Raw genomic sequence first — 23,246 nt, 5'->3', positions numbered from 1 at the left:
GGAAAAAGAGCAGTGCAATCGGGTGGCCTCTGTACTCGTGCACACTCCACAAACCACGCCTCATGCAAACAAGCAAAGAACAAAACAAAGGGGGCACCACCCTAAATTAAGAGGTTTAGGGACCTCACACATAGTGCACATAGGCAAGTGAGACTTCTAGCATTATGATGGCATCAAAACATATGGCAAAACACATAGAAACGAAGCTTAGGGACCTATGTAGCATATGTATACACAAGACATCAACTTAACAATACAACGGCATCTGATCATACATAACAAGGATATAGAGAAGCAAGCTAAGGATGGCATAATCCCTTGTAAAAAACAATCAACCCAGCAAGTAGGTATGATCCTACTAGCAACACATCAATACCTTAGAGAATGATGGCGAGGATGGTGGCCATGGAGCATGAGAGAAGACTCCTTATTTAGGTTTTAGGGCTAGTAATGTAGCATACTAGAGGGAGAGAGAGAGAGAGGGAGAGAGAGTAGATCTCCATCCATAGCTCCTCGTTGTGAGCAATGTCGTCATAGCTTCGTTGCTTGGTGAAGTGGGTGAAGTGTTATTGTTTTGAGTGAGAGAAGGCCTCCTTATATAGGTTTCTGAGAGGGTTTAAGATTAGGGATAAACATGCTTAAATCCGCTGATTGGGGTTACTTTTTGCTTAGGGTGGTCAACAGATTGAGGTCACCTGATATGTCACCATCAAGATATTCTCTAGAGTGATGTGAGAGAGGAGGGTGAATGCTGATTTTTCTGATTGTGACACATGGGGATAAGGCCTTGACCAGCATTTAAGAGCAGGTAGGTGGCTGTTGAAACTGGAGGTTCTGCACATGTCAGGGGGGGGCCTGCTGGGTCCTCCTGAATATCAAATTCTCAAAAAATCCTCAACCATGGCTTCTTTTGACATGTGTTCTTTGAAAAAATCAGCATGTCTCTTTTCAACTCAAAAGTCTTTATCCCTGTTGACTCACCTTTACCATAAGATTTTCTCCTTTTCTCCTCCTGTAACTGCATTGTTGATACCCAATCACTGCTTCTAGTAACGGTGAACTGTTACCTACCAAATACTTATGGTGCAGTAAAAAATATTTACCATGGGTAAAAAAAGTTACTGTAGGTAAAAAGTGATTTGTATTTACCATGTAGGTGAAAAATATTTACTGTAAGTAAAAAATATTTACTGTAGGTAAAAAATATTTACTGTCGGTAAAAAAGTGAAAACGGAGTATGATGTGCTGTGAGTCCACACGAACATCCTCGTGTAAATTTCACTAGAAACTCACACCTAGAATGGGCTATTCTGTAAGATATCGGTTGTAGGCATGCATAAGAGCTCGTTCCCACGTATCTTCTGTCCATGGCACTTTTTACTCTTTGGTGCTTGTGAAGTAGATTTTTCTTCTCTTTCGAGATCCCTTGGACTAGAGTATCCTCATCTCCCCAACAACTGACTGTGCCTTTATTGCATCTTCAGAAGGGGTCCTAAAAACCATGCATCATATAGCCCTCCCCCTTAAGCTAGAGGTATTTGATGCCTCTAGCTGTAGGTTGTGCTACAATAGGGTTCTCTTGAATACTTACCCACCTGGTACCAATTGAATTTTCCATGTTACTGCTTTCTTGGCTGATGCACCCTGTTTAGTCCTTTCTGATGAATAATTGTATCCATCCATGAGTAACAACTGGTCTCCTAGACCCTTGAAAGCCATACCCCATCCATTGTCAATATCCGCTTTCACTGGTAGCAGTCTCTTTTTTTCTTTTTTTCTTCTCTTTTTTCCTTTTTTGTCTTTTTTTTTTTTCTTTGCCCAACCCCTTGTTGAGCATTCATGCTCAACCATAGTATTATTTAGGTAAAAGATGATTGTATAGAGAGAATTGTATAACATAGAGCTATAGACTGTATAAGAAAAATGATAGTATAGTGGCTATATAGATAGGATAGAGATAGAGAAAAAAGCATCTGCTACTGCATCACCCTCCAGGGTCAAATGGAAAGCTCAAAGCTCCCCCACGCATGGTGTAGAATCCACCTGGATCAAAAGTAAAGCATTGCTCATTGCTATCAACCTGTAAAACATGTATATCCAAGCCTTCCTTTGCACTTGTAGGCCAATAGACAGGCCACCCTTCCAGCTCTTTATAGCACGGAGCTTCGTCACCCTGCATCCATAATCCTTCGTGTCCACTATAAGCATACTTGAGAAACCTGAATCATAAGCAGCTATCCTACCATCTGCTACAGAACCCTCCATGGTATAGTCCACTTCAAAAAAACCTCGCCATTGACACAAAAATATATGTAAAGCAACCTCCAATAACACATGTATCCATAGCATCACATAACATAGCAAGACCCTGCCATTTGCCTCCACTTGCTGCATAGCCAAGCAAACCTGATCACTTTTCAAACCTGTATCCAAACCCTCTGTAAACGTCTCCACAACCATCTCTTTATACTCAGAAACATGACCTACTAGAGCTTCAACTTGTGCAAATACCTCATCACCAGCAAGGTTGACGGCACCTTCCTTTAATTGGATATGGTGTTGGGTTACCGTCACTCCTTTAATGTGCTCGTAATCAGTTATAAAGAAGCCAGCATGCTTCTTTAGTACCTGCAAATAGGGTTCTCTCTCTTCTTCTAGTAGGTCCTTGGCTAGCATCTCCTCTAAGCCTGTGGCTTCTTCCTTGTTTAGAGAGTCTTGACCACCTTCTCCTTCTGGGTTTCGCAGTATTATACCCATGACTTCCAAAGAGCTAGCATCCTCCTCAGATGACTCATCCTCAGATGAAGAGCAGCTGCTTGTGCTCCATTCATCCATAGAAGTCTCCATCTCTAGGTCTTGTTGTCTACCCTGCTTCATGTCATACACAATTTTTTGTTTCTTGCCACCTACCTTATGATTTGGTCGCAAATCAAGGGAACCTGTCTCCCAATCTTGCCTAGCTTTCATAGCCATAAGCCAAGGTCTTCCAAGGATTAGCGGATAGCCCTCCCCCTTAGTTGGGATCACATAAGCATCAATTGAGACTGCAACACCAAAAGCTGAAACCTTCACTCCATCAACCTTTCCCACACAAGCCACCCTTACATTATTTGCCATCTTAGCTTGTAAGGAAGTTTGCTCGTTTACTTCCAAACCCAACCTGTGCATTAATTTCTCTGTCATAACACAAATCTCGGCTCCACCATCTACGCACACATTGGAGACTCGCTGACTCTTAATCTCTGCATCAATGACTGGCACGATATCCTTCATGCCTCTTGCACTAATAGACCCAACTGACCTTGCCTTAGCCCTCCTGGTGCTGACCATCTTAGAACAGGTTCTACGCATCTTTGGGGAAAGGTGGAGGAGTTGCTGCCATGAAATCTTTGGTCCTTGCTTACTCACATCTGCTACCAGGTCGTAAGGTATGGATCCTACCCCAAGTGGAAAGTATTCTACTCCTATGTGCCTCCTTGACCTACTCTTCCTTTTGTTGTCTCCTATCACTTGGGAGGAACCCTCATTCCCTTTATCCGGCTCTAAAGCTTCCATTTCATCAGTTCTTTGTCTCCTAACTCTCTTTATTGGCATGGCAACAGCTTCCTCCATTTTTTCTTTCCCTTTATCCTTACCATTCTCAAGACTTATGACAGAGACAGCCCTGTCCTCCCCTCTCGATGGTAGTGGAGGGATCTCTGCTGGTGCTTGTGGTGGTGGAGGAGGGACTCTCAATATTTGGATTGGTGGAGCCACGTGTGCATTTTGTCCATTTAGTGGCCTAGCTCGAGGAGGAGTGACTTGTTGGCGAGGAGGCCGTCTTTGATTACCATTTCCTTGATAGCGTCGTGGATGGGGGCAATAATACATGCCGTGACCTACCTCTCCACAGTTGTAGCAAATGTACTCACGTGCTTGCCTTTGTCCTTCTTGTCTATTTCGTTCATTTCCTGGCTGGGGAGCCCTTACACCTTGAACCAGATTGATGGACAGGCTCTCTAGTTGATTGGTGATTTGTTGAAGTAATTCTTGTTGAGAGGACTCTTGGTCTGTTGCTCCTGTCCCTGCTACTACCCTTGCCGTAGGTTGAGCTAGCGGTGGAGGCTCCATTCCCCCTTGTAGTTGAGCTTGGAATATTAACTTCCTATCCTTCTCCCTTGCATAAGTCATAGCTTTATCAAAGTTATCTGGGAATTTACCTTTTACCTTTTCTCGAAGGATGGGGTAAAGCCGTGCCAGGAAACAGTCCTTCTTTACGCATTCTAGTGCCCTTTCTCCTTCACCTAGTGATGCACACCATTTCTCCCACAGGTTGGAAAACTTTCCTTCATAGCTTCTATAGTCATTGGGTGATGTTTGGCGTAGCTCTAAGAGCTGTCTCCATATCTCCTCTGGAGGCTCATGGCGGCGAAATTCTTCGATGAAGGCCATCTTTAAGGACTCCCAATCTCTTCTTTCTTCAGGTGCCAAAGTTTGATACCATAATTTTGCACCTTCTCTTAAGACCAAAGGAAAGGCCCTTAACTTAGTAGCTTCGTCATCCCTTCCCGATACCAGAAAGGCCATTTCCAAATTATCCAAAAAGTCTGGAGCAACCTCCCCAGGCTTACCATAAAAATTAGGGAAGGCCATAAGTGAGAGAGTAAACAATTACACAAACAGCTCCAATTTATTTTAAAATAGAGTATGGTAATTACAATTTGGAGCTTTAGCACAACTTAGCTCAAAATAGGATGAAGATCGACACATCAAAGGAATGGTAATAGTCTAGTAAGGGTAGAATGACAGGATGAGGAGAGCGCAAGATTTCCCCAAGTCTCTCGGCTCCAAACAACAGAGCTATTCTTTGCTGATAAAAGATTTTTCTATCAATACAAATATTCACACGGATATGACGCACAAAATGGAAAGGAAACATGCGGGGATTATCATTCTCATTATTGGCATCCATACTTACACACAAGAGCCTAGCTTAGTTGCACCACCTTGGGACCAATGAGCCTGATTAGCCACAGAAGGTCAGCACCTCGGATCACTTTGACTCTTCCTGATGCATCTGTGAAGACGTAAGGCGTGATGGCAACACTTTGTACAATGCAGAGCTTTTAGCAAGCAATAATTGGATGCTATTACCATAATCAGCATGACGAATGAAAGTGACACCATTAATGTGCAGCACATCATCAACTAAGATAGTTTCCTTAGATTGAGATAACTTCTTGAAAATTAGTAGCAAAGGTAGGGCAGGGAGGCTTTTCACCCGGTCTCCAAAGCACTTTGGACAATATCCAAAGTGATCTTCATGTGGACAGGAGGTTTGCTTGGGATTGGTGCTCTCTGGATTCACAAAGTGCACTGGGAGCACTCGCAGACGGGCGGCAATCTTGTAGGAAAGCCTTCGTCTCTTTGCTTCAGGAGGATTTAGGGGTGAGAGTCGTGGTTGCAAGTTGTAGGTTGAAGTTGGTTGCTCACTAGCCTTTTCTTGCCTGTAGTGGTCATGTAATCCCTTATTAATGAGATTAAGCCAAATGTTACCTTACGCTTGAGCACGCGCTACGGCCTTGGGCCACTTAGGTGTAGAGGTGATCTTCCTCCTCTTAGTCGGCTCCTTAGGAAAGAGAGGTCTGGTGATGCTTTCTCTTCCCTTAATGTGTGTCACAGTACCTTCGTGTATGTTGATGTAGAATATTTCAAGCTCGTGTGCGTTGGAGGTTTCTGGAGCACTCATAGGTTGAGAGGAGAGGTATATCAAGCTCTTCTTCTCACTCTCCTTCGTTGGCGACGATCACGAACAAGGCATGTAGAAGAACTTACTTCTTGAATTTCAATGACACTGCGACCTGGTAACAAGACCTCGATGAAAGCTTTTAAGGACTCTAAAGCCTCCTCCTCTTCTGTTCTCCCATTTGCAAACTCCTCACTCCATTCGTCCATGTTGTAGATTGCACATCTTCATTGCTTGTGGACTGAAGGTCTGTGTAGCCCTCCTCAGTGGGGGCACCAAAATGATAGCGGGAAAAAGAGCAGTGCAATCGGGTGGCCTCTGTACTCGTGCACACTCCACAAACCACGCCTCATGCAAACAAGAAAAGAACAAAACAAAGGGGGCACCACCCTAAATTAAGAGGTTTAGGGACCTTACACATAGTGCACATAGGCAAGTGAGACTTCTGGCATTATGATGGCATCAAAACATATGGCAAAACACATAGAAACGAAGCTTAGGGACCTTATGTAGCATATGTATACACAAGACATCAACTTAACAATACAACGGCATCTGATCATACATAACAAGGATATAGAGAAGCAAACCAAGGATGGCATAATCCCTTGGAAAAAACAATCAACCAAGCAAGTAGGTATGATCCTACTAGCAACACATCAATACCTTAGAGAATGATGGCGAGGATGGTGGCCATGGAGCATGAGAGAAGACTCCTTATTTAGGTTTTAGGGCTAGTAATGTAGCATACTAGAGGGAGAGAGAGAGAGAGAGAGGGAGAGAGAGTAGAGCTCCATCCATAGCTCCTCGTTGTGAGCAATGTCGTCATAGCTTCGTTGCTTGGTGAAGTGGGTGAAGTGTTATTGTTTTGAGTGAGAGAAGGCCTCCTTATATAGGTTTCTGAGAGGGTTTAAGATTAGGGATAAACATGCTTAAATCCGCTGATTGGGGTTACTTTTTGCTTAGGGTGGTCAACAGATTGAGGTCACCTGATATGTCACCATCAAGATATTCTCTAGAGTGATGTGAGAGGGGAGGGTGAATGCTGATTTTTCTGATTTTGACACATGGGGATAAGGCCTTGACCAGCATTTAAGAGCAGGTAGGTGGCCGTTGAAACTGGAGGTTCTGCACATGTCAGGGGGGGGCCTGCTGGGTCCTCCTGAATATCAAATTCTCAAAAAATCCTCAACCATGGCTTCTTTTGACATGTGTTCTTTGAAAAAATCAGCATGTCTCTTTTCAACTCAAAAGTCTTTATCCCTGTTGACCATAAGATTTTCTCCTTTTCTCCTCCTGTAACTGCATTGTTGATGCCCAATCACTGCTTCTAGTAACGGTGAACTGTTACCTACCAAATACTTATGGTGGAATAAAAAATATTTACCATGGGTAAAAAAAGTTACTGTAGGTAAAAGTGATTTGTATTTACCATGTAGGTGAAAAATATTTACTGTAGGTAAAAAATATTTACTGTCGGTAAAAAAGTGAAAACGGAGTATGATGTGCTGTGAATCCACACGAACATCCTCGTGTAAATTTCACTAGAAACTCACACCTAGAATAGGCTATTCTGTAAGATATCGGTTGTAGGCATGCCTAAGAGCTCATTCCCACGTATCTTCTGTCCATGGCACTTTTTACTCTTTGGTGCTTGTGAAGTAGATTTTTCTTCTCTTTCGAGATCCCTTGGACTAGAGTATCCTCATCTCCCCAACAACTGACTGTGCCTTTATTGCATCTTCAGAAGGGGTCCTAAAAACCATGCATCAGCAGTTAAGGATATCTTAGGGGCAAGTTTTTTCTTGAGAATTGAAGAGCTTGAAGTATTGAACAAGCTAGTCTAGACGACTCATCAAAAGGAGCCATGCCAAAAATGGGGATTTTCAAGTGGAAGCTGTGGCTCGATCATTGGACAAGTGGGCACCAAGATGCTGAGCTCTGAAGGGGAAGTAAAAAACGATTTCCTTTGAAACTTTTTGGGGGGTTCAAGGGTGCAATGCACGCGTAGATTCCACATGGTAATCTTTAATCCCACATGCCAATTTTGGGGCCAAACGTGCAGGGTATTTATACCACAACGAGCACCCCCATAATCAGCACATAGGAGAGAGAGAAGGTCTCAAGGAGCTTGAGACATGGCATGGATCTCATGGGTGCTACCCCTAGCGGTAGGTGGTGTAGGCAAGTGTATGATGGTAATGCCGCTCATGCGAGCAGGATGATGTTGGGGGACTGTTCTTGCGGCCGTATTGGCCCATACTTTTTGTTGAGAAGGAGGGGAACCCCATGGGTTGTCACGCCACCATGAAAACACCCAAGGGGAGCCTCCTACACATTCTATAAGGCAAACGGACTTGGTGATGATCCTAAGGTCTGGTGGCAGTGTATTGAGGGTGAAAAGGGAATGTTACGAAGGTGTTGGCCGAATGCAACACATGCCAAATCGAGTGTGCCAAGTGCAGGCAATGCAAAAAATGACTAGCATGGGCTTTGATAGAGCTGCAAGAGCAGAGATAAAACAGAAAAATTATTTGTTAAGCTTTGTCAAAACCCTATAAAGGGAGATTCACATTCCTTTGTTACAAATTTTTGCCTCTTTGAATAGAGATTGAGGTGAAGGAAGAGAGAAGATAGAGTTTGCTATGTAGTAGCGATGGTTTTTCTATAAGATTCTGGGCAAGGAGAAGACTCCCCATTACCCCCTATGCTAGTGTTGATTCCTTTCTCCCCCCTCTTTCATTCTTTTGTGTCTTTTGCTTATAGTTGCCGATGTCAATGCGGTGGAGTACAATCCCGAACCAAGGTCTTGGTGCACACACACACACACACACACAGACATAGGTTTGTGTGTGTTTGTAGTGCGGAGCAAAGGTTTGGGGTGTGTGGTATGTGTGTAGTATGTGCTGGAGATTCTTGAGAATCATGTGCGTGTGTGTTGGTGTATTAAACGCATGTAAGTGAATTTGTGTTGATTTTGAAGGTGAAAACTGGTTGTTAGGGGTGTGGTGTTTTCCCTTGGCTATAAAGAGGTGTAATTCTTTTGTCTTATTAATCTCTTATTCAAGGCTACCAGTTCACTAGAGTATTGCAAGTCAGCATCAAACACTACTTCAATGATAATGGATTTTCTTTAACTATCTTTATGTTGAGATTGTGTTTCCTATTGCCACGTTTGATGACTTGGTGGATTTTGTTGTTGAGTCTCCCCAACAGGTGGTGGTTGATCAGTTGTATGTCCTTCCTTGTCTTGATCTTAGGATGAACTTGTAGTTGGTGTTGACCCACGTGCAGCTAACCCTGTATTGTATCCACCTTGATTGTCATCATCATCATCGTCGTTGTCCCTCTCCTGCTTCTTCTAGTCCTCATTTTGATTATCTGCATCCCTGTCATCATCTTCATCACTTTTCATTATTAAAAAAAAAAAATTCTAAATGCTCTAAGTGCTTCATTTACCAGAGGTATGGTGTATGTGCTGGTATTCTCTCAAAGATCTGACTAGATGGTTGAAATTACATCTTCTAGATTAGTCACATGTAAGGTCAGATCATCGTCCTTATGGTTATCTGTACCGGAGAGTGATAAATGCATTTTTCTATTATGGAATATTTTGTCAAGTGATGCTTCTGGTATAATTTTCTATAATATGTACTTTTTGCCTCCATCAGCGTCTAGAATTGGTCAACATTTTGCTGGATCTGTTTGGTGCAAAGGGATGTAACTGTACAAGAAGAATTGAGGATCTTGTGGCTGCAAAGAGATGGGCTGGTTCCCATGTTGAGGATGCCAGTTAGAGCGGGTATATTTGTGGAAGAAATGAAGATGATTCTTGATCGGGCAAGAGATGTAGTGTCAAATCAAGGTATGGCTATTCAATATTTTTCAAAGAGTTCTAGAGAGCAGATGGTATAGTTTACACATGAGGTTGAGGCAATGAAGGTAGAGGAGATTTTCGAGCTAGAAACATAAGACAAAGACGTGCCAAGTGATTGTAGTTCTATGGATGCAGATACAAGTTGGAAAATTGACTTGTCACATTTGAAGTATGAAGAGTTTGATCTTTTGCATGTGCATGGAGATGCAGCAAAAGTGTGTGAAGAGAAGGGAATGGTGCAAGTCTAGATCCTTGATGGTGCCCCAATGGAGGAGTCCATGCCTATGGATGACGACCAAGATGATGTAGTGTGGGGAGAGTCTCTCTATACTTTACCAGAGCATGATGCGGAAATATAAGAGGTGATTAAAGTGCAGCCAATTGAACCTGACACACCGATGGTGTTGATCAACCTTGAAGAGAAGGGATTGGAGAAAAAGGTCTTGATGATGCTGGAATTGAGTGTATTGCCAATGAAAGTGTGAGTGTGGAACTAGGGATGGTGGAGATTGAAGTGCAGTAGGCATGTTCTCTAGTGGATAAAGGAGATCCCCAGACAATAGTTGTGCAATGGATGGATGAGAAAATACAGGGATCCTTGGAAAATGCCTTCCCTTTCTATGGTTGGGAGGGAGGGTCAATTATGTTAGAGATACATTTATTTTGTGTGGTGATGTGATTGTTGCGAAATATCGTGAGTAGGATGGTGCTCTCTTTGAAGATTCTTGGATGCAAGTGGATGCTTGGAATGATGGAGATAGGCCATGAGAGGCCTATGATTATGATGGTCTATGTGCTGGGGTGAAACATTTTGGAAAGCTGCTTCAGATGGATGGAAGAGAGTAGTGACAGGTGATTGATCTAGGTGGAGACTATGTGATGCAGGGGGTGGGTCAACCCACTTGAGGTTTGGCAGTAGGTTATACAATAAGATTATATATATGGTTTTGGTTTGCTGACAGTGTTTGCCACGTTTTGTAGCTGGTAGGAGAATAAAGTTATTTTGTGGTTGAACATAAATGTTCAACAAGGGGGTGGGCAATGATGGTGCATCCAAAGTGTGTCGACCATGGAAGATGGTACAATCAAGGATGGGTATTCTAGCATGTGCATACCAAATTGATGTAGTAACTAGAAAGGTCCTAGGCAAATAGGTAGTAGCAGATGTGTACGTCTGTTGAGGTTTTTTAATCCAGAAGGACTCTAAGAAGGTCCAAATGGGATGGCAGTGAAGGATGTCTTAGGGGCAAGTTTTTTCTTGAGAATTCAAGAGCTTGAAGTATTGAACAAGCTAGTCTAGACAACTCATCAATAGATCCATGCCAAAAATGGGGATTTTCAAGTGGAAGCTGTGGCTTGATCATTGGGAAGTGGGCACCAAGATGCTGAGCTCTGAAGTGGAAGTAGAAAACGGTTTCCTTTGAAAGTTTTTGGAGAAATTTAAAGACTTTGGGGGAGTTCATGGGGTGCAATGCACGTGTAGATGCCACATGGTAATCTTTAATCCCACATGCCAATTTTGGGGCCAAACGTGCAGGGTATTTATATCACAATGAGCACCCCCATAATCAACACATAGGAGAGAGAGAATCTCTCAAGGAGCTTGAGACATGGCATGGCTCTCATGGGTGCTGCCCCTAGCGGTAGGTGGTGTAGGCACGTGTAGGATGGTAATTCTACTCGTGCGAGCAGGGTGATGACATTTCATACTTGGTTGGGGGACCGTTCTTGCGGCCCTATTGTCCCATACTTTTTTTTGAGGAAGAGGGGAGCCCCATGGGTTGTCATGCCACCATGACAACACCCAAGGGGAGCCTCCTACACATTCTAGAAGGAAAACGGACTTGGTGATGATCCTAAGGGTTGGTGGCAGTTTTGAGGGTGAAAAGGGAATGTTACCGAGGTGTTGGCCCAATGCAACACATGCCAAATGGAGTGTTCCAAGTGTAGGAAATGCAAAAAAATACTAGCATGGGCTTTGACAGAGCTGCACGAGCAGAGATAAAACAAAAAATTTATTTTTTAACCTTTATAAAAACCCTATAAAGGGAGATTCACATTCCTTTGTTATAGATTTTTGCCACTTTGAATAGAGATTGAGGTGAAGGAGGAGAGAAGATAGAGTTTGTTGTGTAGTAGTGATGGTTTTTCTATAAGATTTTGGACAAGGAGAAAACTCCCCATTACCCCCTATGCTAGTGTTGATTCCTTGCTCCCCCCTCTTTCATTTTTTTGTGTCTTTTGCTTAGAGTTGCCGATGTCAGTGCGGTGGAGTACAACCCCGAACCAAGGTCTTGGTGTGCACGCACGCGCACGCGCACGCGCACGCGCACGCGCACACACACACACACACAAGTTTGTGTGTGTGTTTGCAGTGCGGAGCAAAGGTTTGGGGTGTGTGGTATATGTGTAGTATGTGCTGGAGATTCCTGAGAATCATGTGTGTGTGTGTGTGTTGGTGTATTAAACGCGTGCAAGTGAATTTGTGCTGGTTCTGAAGGTGAAAACTAGTGGTTAGGGGTGTTGTGTTTTCCCTTGCCTGTAAAGAGGTGTAATTTGTGTTTTCTCGGTGTGTATCCCCTTCCCCCTTTCCAACATGCATAAACTCAAATGAAACCTTAAGCAAATCGAGGTCTCGAGGTCTTTGAGAAAAAGATCATTACTTTATACATGATATGTTGAAAGTTGTCCAACCCACTTTACCTAATATAGCCTTTTGGTCCTAAGTGCCTAGATGAATCCTAGGAACAAAAACCAAAAAACGGTGCAAAATAGAAAGTGAAATGAATGATGGAACAATACTTTCAAAGTATCTAAGAAAATGTTGAATGAAATGATTTTAGTATCTCACTCCCAACTCCCTATGCCTATCAAGAGTAGAGCTAACAAGTCCCCGACTTCTAGCCTCTACCAAGCACTAAACCCAAAGTCTAGTTGCTTGAATGCTTAGCTGTAACCTGTTATGAGCGTGTATAGAGCTAGAAGAGAGCAAGAGGAGGCGCTCACAATGTACAAGAACTTGGAATTGATGATAGGCTTAATATTGATTACAAGACTTAATACTTTATTAAGAGATCTAGATACAAGACTTGGATTACATGACTTGAGTACAAGACAAGGCTTGATTGCAAGGACAAGACTTGAACATGAGAACTAGAATAGGGATTTCCTCATAGGAGGCTCACAACTGGTGTTGGCAAGACTGAGGGACTTGTGGCCCAAGACCCTTATTTATACTAGTGCTTGAGGAGGTTACTTGAGGAGGTTAGGACTTTCTAGGTTCTTCTTGAGGAGGTTAGAATCTTCTAGAACCTTCTAGTTCTTCTAGAACCTTCTTGATCCTTCTTCAACTTTCTAGAGCTTTCCAAAAACTTCTATATTCTTCCAGAAACTTCTCCAAGCTTCTAGAAACTTCTTGATCCTTCTAGTTCTAGAACCTTCTAGATCCTTCTTCAACTTTCTAGAGCTGTCCAGAAACTTCTACATTCTTTCGGAATCTTCTCCATGCTTCTAGAAACTTCTAGAATCTCCTTGATGCTTTTAGAATTTCTAGAATCTTCTAGATCCTTCTAGATTCTTCTAGAGCCTTCTAGCGATGATGTAGGCGATGACATAGGCGATGATGCGGGGAGCGACCAACTCTCAAGCATCCATGACATTACCCCCTCCTTTAGCAACGAGTTCCATGAGGAGCAGTGTTGTTCCTGGAGTTGGGCTTCCATGGATGTTGTTGATAGAACTCTTGGACTTTGAGAGATGCATGCTATAGATTGTGTGCTGGTTCCCTGGTTCATTCAATAACATCATAGCCTTTCCAATGCACCAAGTACTGTAACCTACCACGCAAAACTCGAGAATCTAGGACTTTATCGACCTCATATTCGTCATGTCCTTGAATATCAACCACAGGAGGTGGTTGTAGGGCTCTTCCTCGGATCTTAGATGTGTGACAAGGTTCTAGGACTGAGACATGAAAGACCGGATGGATTTTCATGGATGAGGGCAATCGGAGTCGATAGGTAACTGGATTGACTTGATGGATAATTTTAAACGGGCCAAGCCTTCGATAACAAGCTTTTGACAGGGACGAGATGAACGTAGATCACGTCGGAGGAGCCACACTTTATCCCCTTCTTTGTATTTTGGATGCTGCATGCGATGGAGATCTGCACTTTCCTTATACTTGGATTGAGATTCTTTGATATAAATTGTAAAATTTTTGTGAATTGCAGATAATTGTTGTGCAAGATGAATAGCAGCTGGATTCTTGACTTGATAGTGTCTATGGATATCCTGTTTGGGATGTTGACCATAATTAGCAAAGAATGGAGTGTGACGGGTGGAGGCATGAAAACTGTTATTATAGGAGAATTCTGCTAGTGGTAGGAGCTCGACCCAATTATCCTAGTGATAATTGATAGTACAGCGGAGATACTATTTCAAAACTTGTTTTACTCTCTCTGTTTGTCCATTACTTTGTGGGTGATTGGCTGAGGAGAGGTTGATTTGTACTTCGAGTAGCTTGAATAAGCTTTTCCAAAAGCTAGAGATGAATTGTGGGCCTCGATCAGAAACTATGTCATCCGTTAATCCGTGATAAAGATAGATCTGTTGTAGAAAGAGTTTGTCCGTACCTTCACTGGTGATGGTTTTAGTGGTTGGAATGAAGTGTGCCATTTTTGTAAACCAATCCACGACTACTAAAATGGAGTCAAATCCTTGTGACAAGGGTAGCTCTACAATGAAATCCATGGAGATGGATGACCATGGTTTGGTTGGAATGGGCAAGGGATGGAGTAACCCATGAGGACGATGACGAGGGGACTTTGATCTATTGCAAGTGTCATAAGTGCCTACATACACCTTGACAAGCTTCCACATTTGAGGCCACCAAAAGTCACGGGAGAGAAGATCATTTGTCTTATTAACCCCCAAAATGCCCTGCTGGAAGAACATGTCGTTGCTGAAGTACCTCCAAGCGTGTTGGTCCTGACGGAATATAGAGAAGACCCTTATAGTAAATTAGTGCATCAATTTCTTGAAAGTCCTTATTAATCTGTTGTCCGTGTAGTTGTTTTCTAATATTCTGAGCAAGTGGGTCTTTGGCAATTTGTGTCTTCACCTTAGAAAGGAAAGTAGAATCTTCAGGAGCTTGGCTCATGGTGGCGTTTAGATTAAGCTGCTCAGGTTTCAAAATCACTGACTCTTGTTGATCAAATGTTGTGTCGCCTTCTCTAGGTGCAAGGTAGGATCTTCTTGATAAGGCATCTGGCTTAGCTTGTTGACGGCCAGGTCTATAAGAGATAAGAAAATCAAACCTTGATAGGATACCACTCCACCTAGCTTGGCGACGATTCAAGACGCGGGATTTCATGAATTATTCCGAATTCTTGTGATCTGTATAGACAGTGATCTTATGAGGAGCTCCTTCAAGTAGGTGATGCCAAGTGTCGAAGGAGTCGATTATTGCTAAGAGCTCTTTGTCATGGATTTCATAATTGATTTTTGCAGCTGAGAACTTGCGGGAATGAAAAGCCACTAGATGTACTCGACCATCCTCTCCTACTTGGGATAGAATAGCGCCAAAAGCAAATTCTGAAGCGTCTGTTTCTAGGATGAAAGGCTTTGTAGGATCTACGTGAATTAGAATGGGTGCGGTTGTGAAAGCTTTCTTGAGAGTCTGAAATGATTTCGCGGCCTCTGAGTCTCAAACAAACTTATTATGGCCTGTCAACCTTGTGAGTGTTGTAACCACCTTGGAGTATCCCTGTATAAAGATACGATAAAAATTTGCAAATCCAAGGAAATATTGAACATCTCTTACCGAGGTGGGTGTCTCCTTATCAAGGATGGTTTGAGCCTTATTTGGATCCATGGAGATTCCCTTTTCAAGAATTACATAACCAAGAAATTCCACCTTAGATTGATGAAAAGAGCACTTCTCCAACTTTGCATATAACCCTAATGCGCGAAGCTTTTCAAGCACTAATTGTACATGGTGCTCATGCTCTTCTCGATCCTTGGAAAATATCAAGATATCATCCAAATATATTACCACAAAATAATCCAAATACTCCCGAAAGATATCCTTCATTAAATGTTGAAAAATAGATGGGGAATTTGTGAGACCAAATGGCATGACGGTATATTCAAAGTGGCCATACCTTGTCCGAAAGGCTCTCTTCCATTCAACACCTTCTTTGATTCTGACTAGGTTGTCAGCACCACGAAGATATATTTTTGTAAATATTCTTGCCTTGCCAAGGCACTCAAGAAGCTCTAGGATCAAGGGAAGGGGATAGCGATTCGTGACGGTGATCTTGTTTAGGCCCCTATAATCCACGCAGAGCCGGAGAGTTCCATCCTTCTTTTTTGCAAAGAGTATTGGAGCTCCTACTGGGGATTTTGAATTCTGTATGAGCCCCTTAACAAGATTCTCATCAATATTTTTCCGCAATTCTACCAATTCATCTTGAGATAGCTTGTATATTGGGCCAAAAGGGGGTTGGGTTCCCTCCTGAAGCTCTATAGCACAATCATAGGGTCAATGCCCCGGTAAGAGGTCTGCATTCTTCTTCTCAAAAACATCATTGTAATCTTGATATTGACGTGGCAATGCCTCCATGATTTTTATTGTCGACGTGTCGGTTGGTGTTGCAAATATCGAGAAAGTTGGATACTTTTTGGCTGTACGCATGAAGACCTTGGCTCCAAGATATATAGGCCTATTATGCCTTCCCTTCTTCCTTTGGACTTTTTGTGGTTCAATTCTCCGAGCCCTCTAATCAATGTCAGGATTATGTAATTCAAGCCACGGTAGCCCAATAACAATTGGACTGCTTGGCCTTTGTATAATATTGAATGCTATTCTTGAAACATGCTCCTGCAATGTTACTTCTAGGGGGCGAGTTTCATACCTGACATCCCCTGAAGTGAGGGGAGGACCATCAATGACTTCTATAGTTGTTGGATTAGACTTCTCCACAAGAGGTATGCCTTGTTCTTTTGCAGATTCTTTGTCCATGAAGCATGCCGTTGCACTTGAATCTAGTAATGCTTCACAATCCATGTGCCTACCCGACATATGGATCGTAACTGGTAGCATAAAACTTGAAGTGGAATCAGCGGGAAGAAAGAGACCTTTTTTTGCTTGTCTTTTGTCCAATCGGTCACTCTCTATTGGGGTTGGACGTCCATGTTTTCCGAACACGTTGAGTCCATTGCACCATGAACCTTCATCCTTCTCTTCCTTGGACACTGTTGAGCTATGTGCCCCTGCTCTCCACAATACATGCATAAGCCATTAATGTGTCGCCTTTGCTTCTCCTAGGCTAAGAGAGGTTGAAACCGTGCTGAATCAATTTGCATGGGCTCAATGCTTGATTCATGGCCCTGTTGAGGTGTGTAGCCATTATGTGTCACTTCTGTTTGAGGTCGCAATGGTGGCCCAAGACGCCTCTCTTGTCTCCTCTCAAATAGTCGATTATCACATTCTATTGCTTGAGAGATGAACTTGCTTAGTCTGTGAACCTTTGGCATAGTCAATAAAAGATCTTTTACATCATCCTTTAATCCCACCAAAATTGAATAATGAAATATTCCTCATACCAAGTCAGATCACAAGTGAGCTATTAAAATTCGGATGCATAGATGGATGCAGGTCTTGATCCTTGGTGGAGATTTCTAAACTTGGTTTCACCAACCCTTGCTCTATCAGTATTCCCAAAGGTTGCAGAGAACTCCCGCACAAAAGCTTCAAAGTCATGAAGAAGAGGAGATTCTTTTTCAAGTAAGGGATCAAACCAAGAGAGAGCCGTATCCGAGAGGAGGGTCCCAATAAGGCCTACTTGAGAGGCATCATCTGGATAACTCTCTCGTTGCATTCAAATGAAGAGACGCACTTGTTGGAGAAAACCTCTAAACTTTGATCTAGTCCCATCAAATTTTTCAGGCATGCTGACCTTCGGCTCCTTCTTATGTTGTTGAGAATAGCTAGATCTTGCAGCTTGTGCTTGATGTGCTTGTATCTTGAAGATCTTGAATTTGACGTTGAAGATTTTGCAACGCCGGTCCCAAGATTAGGGGTTGCCCTGCTTGAAGTTGAGCGTTACTCTCGCAAAGTTCTTGTAACTGAGCTTGGATGCTTTGCAATGCGTTGATGACACCTTCCATCGTCGGCTCCATGATGGCTTGAGAAGATTAAGAGATGCTAGTCTTGCCAAACTGTTATGAGAATGTATAGAGCTAGAAGATAGCAAGAGGAGGCGCTCACAATGTACAAGAACTTGGCATTAGGAAAAATATGAACCCTCTAGGGGCCCTTTGGGATTAAGGTTAATTAGAGGCCAGCCAATGAGAAGAGTGTGGTGGACACACTCTATGCCCTCAAAAATGTAGGGGGACAAAGTAGTCTTACACTTTTTAAATGGGCTCTTACCTAGTGAGAAGGGGGGGGGGGGGGGGGGGGGGGCATATGGAACCTCCAACTTCCCTCCTTTTTTATCCGGTTTTGAAAAAATCCCAAAAATTTGAAATTTTTCAAAAATTTCAAAACTCAAATTTCATCTTCTGAAAACCCCCCTAAAACTATTTTATGGTCAAAAAAGCATTTTTTGATCTCAAAAAGTCAAAACGTGCATCCAAAAACCCTAAAATTCAAAATTTTAAAAAATCTTTTTTTGCTATCCAGAGCTCCCCCAAAATTAGTTATTAGGCAAAAAGGGATTTTCTCTCTCTAGAACCCCTTTTCCAACCCCTCCTTGGTTGCAACCATCACACTCATGCTCTACTCCAACACTCTCTCTCTTTACACCATCTCCATTGCTGCAGCAAGGAAGCTCCTCTCTCCTCCCCTACCACCTTCCATTGCCACACCAAGCAAGGCTTATCCACCTTCTCCTCCCAGTGCCACACCAAGCAAGGGTTGTCCACCTTCTCCTCCCATTGCCACAAGGGTTGACCATTTTCTCATATCACTTTATCACACCTACATTGTAGCAACAAGCAAGGTTCTTCTCCTCCTCCTAGTTTGCTTTGCTCAACCATGGCCAACTCTACTTCGCAAAGGCGACCAAAGGATGAGGTCACAGCACTTGCATGACACAACACTAGAGGTGTAGATGATGAGTGGGTGCCACAAGAGTTCACCAAAGGTGCTTGGGTATACATGCAATCATCTGCTGTTGGCCCTCATCGTGTGCGGAATCGTGCAAACTTGGATCTTCATTGGAAAGGAAAGCTCCTTGGCTTCAAGAACCGCAAAGACAAGGGGACCATAGCCATTGTGCAACATGTTTTCTCAATGTCAACCATGCACTTGCAACAACCACCTTGATTTCCAACACATTGTAAGTACATGTTTTGAGAATACAAAGCTAGGTGTGAAATCACAGTGTAATGTTATTATGGATTCATACTTAACATTTGTCATGCATTTATAGTTATATTTCCATCCACGTTGGTGGAGGAGCAGCCACTACATAGTCTCTCCGGCACATTCAATGCTATACATGTGGATATTGGAGCAATAATGTTCCCGCATCTTTGCCCAACCAAACTGGTTCAAAGAAGGATTTTCTTCTATTCTCACTCCTATATTGTCCCTACTTCTACACAAGCATTTGGAATGCTTGAACCCATCAAAGTAACTTCCTTATTAAGTATGGAGTGGCCGGTCCCAGATTTGTGGTCGGTAGCATCTTTCAAGCAAAAGGTGATAATGGATGTCCAAAACTCTTTGAAATACTCTAAAGCTTCTAGGTCTGTGGGCTTGAGCTGGTGTTTGCCTATTCATTGTTTTGTGCACATTTTTAAAGAGTTTGGATTTGTGGAGACTACCACAATGCTTGTATGTAAAGATGCGCATTACGAGGAATTAGGAAGGCTTTTAGAAGAGGACTGGGGTTTTGTGGAGGGCATGCACAACGGGGACCGGTACCGTTGTAAGGTTGGAGCTTCAGGTATTGGAATGCGCTATTTGAAATCCCGCACCTCCTTGTACATACGATTTCACTATGATCGTTGGATGTGCAAGCTTGGAGTGTGGACTCCCTTACGAGTGTAGATGGCGCTATTGCAAGCTTTGACATTGCAGTGAAGATGCCCAATGATGCTTTGGAGGCAGTCCAAGTGAACAAGCATTGGACTCTCAGTAATGTTCGAGAACATTTGGTTATTATGGGTTTTGAGGCCCTTCAACAAGCACAATTTTGTTTACAAGGTCACAAGGTGAGAATCCTTCCACCACATTTTCAATACATCATGGTTTGTCGATCATTAGATACTTATTGTAATGAATGTCCACAGATTGGGAAGAGAATGGAAGACAAATTGAAGGTCGAGGAGGACTAGGGGATAGATGGAACTATGCTATCGATCTTATAACTTTGTAACTCTTGCAATTTTCATATTGATCCCCGCTGTAATCAACATGATTTGCTTCGGCAAATCATGCCTTTGAATATAATTTTTTGCATTGGGATGAGAAATCATTTTTTGGTGAAAGTGCCTTTTTTTAAATGTCTTAAAAAAGGGTACATTATAAAATGGGGGCCACCTAACTCATTCACTATTTTCACTTTTGCAACTCCTGAGCTCCTCCACTCTCTATCCACACCCCAGGCTAAACATGGATGCTGCCACAGCCTCTGCATCTGTACCCACATCCACCCCTTTGTCATGCTTCATCCTCTTCCTCGAGGACACCAAATACAAAGGGAAGTTGGACCTCCACACCTTTTTTACTCGTCTCCCTGACCTTGACGCCACAATTGCCCTTCACATGGATGCATTTGAGGATATTTCTGCGTTCATGGAGGAGCACATCATAAAATATTCTATATATATCCCCCACATGCAGGGATCTGGGTGCCTTGCAATCTTTTGCGCTATATACACAAAGGTGATCGCCCATTCGCCAAGCGGTTGCAACGATTCCAAGAAATTGCAACCAATGCAGGCCATTACTTGGACGAGCAAGCCCCTGGGGTGTCAGCGCTCAAGAAGCGCAAGTTGGGGGTGGAGTACCTTTCTCGGCTCGCAACATTTATCTTCTTGGTGAGCGAGGAACCTGATTTGGAGGAGCTCCGCTTACCACACCTTCAAGTTGGGTCCTTTATCAAGGACACCAAGGAGCAGCAGGTTATCCCCATGAACCCTACAGCGGAAGGAAAAGCACACCAGCTCGAGTACCCTAGGGGTCTTGAGGAAGTGGTTGAGAATCCATAGTTGCGGCTGGCCCTAGTGACACTCTAGTGCCACTACCACTGATGGATGTGGCTATCCCAGAGGTAGAAATTAGCCGCTTCTCCTCAGTGTTAGTGGATGGGGAGGAGTTTGTGTTCCTGCATGATTTGGAAAAAGCATTTGGCCTGCGCATGGATGAATGCTTGATCGTGCTATGCAACAGCAGCAAATGTCCCTTAGACAATACGCCAGATGCCCTAGAAAGCAAGCTCTTGCCAGATGGGGACTCTGTTGCTGACACTATTGAAGTTGTATGTGCGGAGGTCCTGGCAGCAGAGCAGTTGCACGTGGCTGATGAAGATTTCCAAGCCACGCAAGCCAAGGTTGAGGCTGCTAGGATTCCTATGCCATTATGCAACCTCCCGTCTGATGATCCAAAGCTTGTATCTGTGGTGCATGGGACCATTGACTTGGATGCAAAGGGCAACAGGGAGGAGGATGACAAGGAGCAGGAGGTAAACTGTATCCTAATTTTCATGTTACTATTTTATCCTTCGTTGTCTTTTTTCTCAACCTTCATCGGTTTATGACAGGATGTTGTGGAGGTTGATGATTTTGCTGCAAGGACGGATGGCAAGCGGACGGGCTTTGGACCTCAATCTTCCCTTGCGCATTACCTCGGGCAACTCCCCCCTGGCGATGTGGCCATTATCCATAATGAATTTACTCCCCAAGCCCATTTTATGACTTGGTCGTTAAAAGCTTTGAGCAAGTTTTTGTGTTTTAGTACCATTGCTCAAACTGCGCATCAAGTGTTCCTAGTGCGTAGATCCCTTGTATGCACAGCGTTTGGCACTGGCTTTCGTGGTAAAGTGCTTGCCCAGATAGGGATACATGCTTCCATTGGCTCAACTGACCCAAATGCCATAGCGCAGTCCCTCTTGACTGGGGAGTTGCCTTACGCGCAAAATAGGCGCCAGGAAATGGTCAAAAAAATTTTGAACTCCTCAGATACATGATGTAAAATCACCGTGCTAGAAGGAATAAAAATATATTTGAAATTGTCTCTCTATATTGCAAATTCTTTTCAATCTGATTTGTCAATCTTGAAAATTGTTTCAATTGGTGATATGAATTGTTTTTTGACTTTGTTATTTCAAGGTATGTAATTGCAGTCAATTTGAGTATAATTGTGATTTTTAAGTACCCTAGGGGGTTAGATTAGCCTATAAGGGGCAAAAAATTCCTAGCCACAAGGGCGCGCAAATGGCCCATCCATCAGTTTTGGATGGGCCATTTGTGCGCCCTTGTGGCCAGGCATTTTTTTGCCCCTTATAGGCCAATCTACCCCCTAGGGTACTTAAAAAGCACAAATTTATTGCAATGGATTGGTTTTGCATCATTCATTTAAATGCAACTTTTTTATGGCAATTCCAGTATATGTTCACACTCAAGGACACTAGAAAAGCTCAAATCAATTATGAAATGAAGTTTCCAGCAAACTATCACTTGCTTTAGTTCTACCTACTACACCCTTGCACCAAAAAGTCAAATTACATTGGACACTTGGTTTCCCAATATGTTATTTGTTTTGATATCCTATAAGGAATTCAAAGCTTGAAATGACCAAAAAAAGGTGTCCATAAGGATCCATATAAAATATTGATGCAAAACCAATAGGTTCTAGTAAATTTGGTTGTTTTAAGTACCCTTGGGGGTAGATAAGCCTACAAGGGGCAGAAAAAGGCCTGGCCACAAGGGCGCGCAAATGGCCCATCAATCAGTTTTGGATGGGCCATTTGCGCGCCCTTGTGGCCAGGCCTTTTTATGCCCCTTGTAGGCTTATCTACCCCTAAGGTTACTTAAAATGCACAAATTTACTGAAATTGACTACAATTACATACAGAACATGAAATTACAAAGATAATAGACAGAGTAGACACAACTGTTGATCATATTGTCATTGGAAAGTCAAATCATTACAAAGATAAGGGTGTGCAATACAAAAAGAGGGGTAACTTCGGCTAATGCTCGAAGTCTCGTTGCAATCGTCGTGCAAGCTGCATATCTTTTGGCTGTATTGTCACTCGCTTTGCATGAATGGCACATAGGTTGGTATCTTCCAACACTGAAATGATGTGGGCCTCTGCAGCTTCTTGAATAGCCTCTAGCGCTATTGCTTGCATTCTATACTGATTTCCATAGCTTTGAAGCACTTCCTTCACAGTGCGAGCAAAGGGGGCGCGTCGAATCAAGAGCTCCGTCGTCTTCTGGTAGTGGCGGATTTCTGCAAATGCCCTTGCTATTTTTCGGCGCCACTGCGGTTGTCTTGGGGGCACTTGCACATTTGCTGGCGGGCGGCGTGAAGGCTTCTTGAAAAACTTAGACTTGAGTCTGTTTACATGCTTAGGGGCTGGTTCTGCAGCCTGTTCTGATTCTTCCTCTTCCATTGGTTGCCGA

The sequence above is a fragment of the Adiantum capillus-veneris genome, chromosome 24 (assembly GCF_014529385.1).
Source record: "Adiantum capillus-veneris isolate H3 chromosome 24, ASM1452938v2, whole genome shotgun sequence".
In the NCBI taxonomy this organism is placed as follows: Eukaryota; Viridiplantae; Streptophyta; class Polypodiopsida; order Polypodiales; family Pteridaceae; genus Adiantum; species Adiantum capillus-veneris.
The sequence above is the reverse complement of the archived record's forward strand: the minus strand, read 5'-3'. Positions refer to the sequence as shown.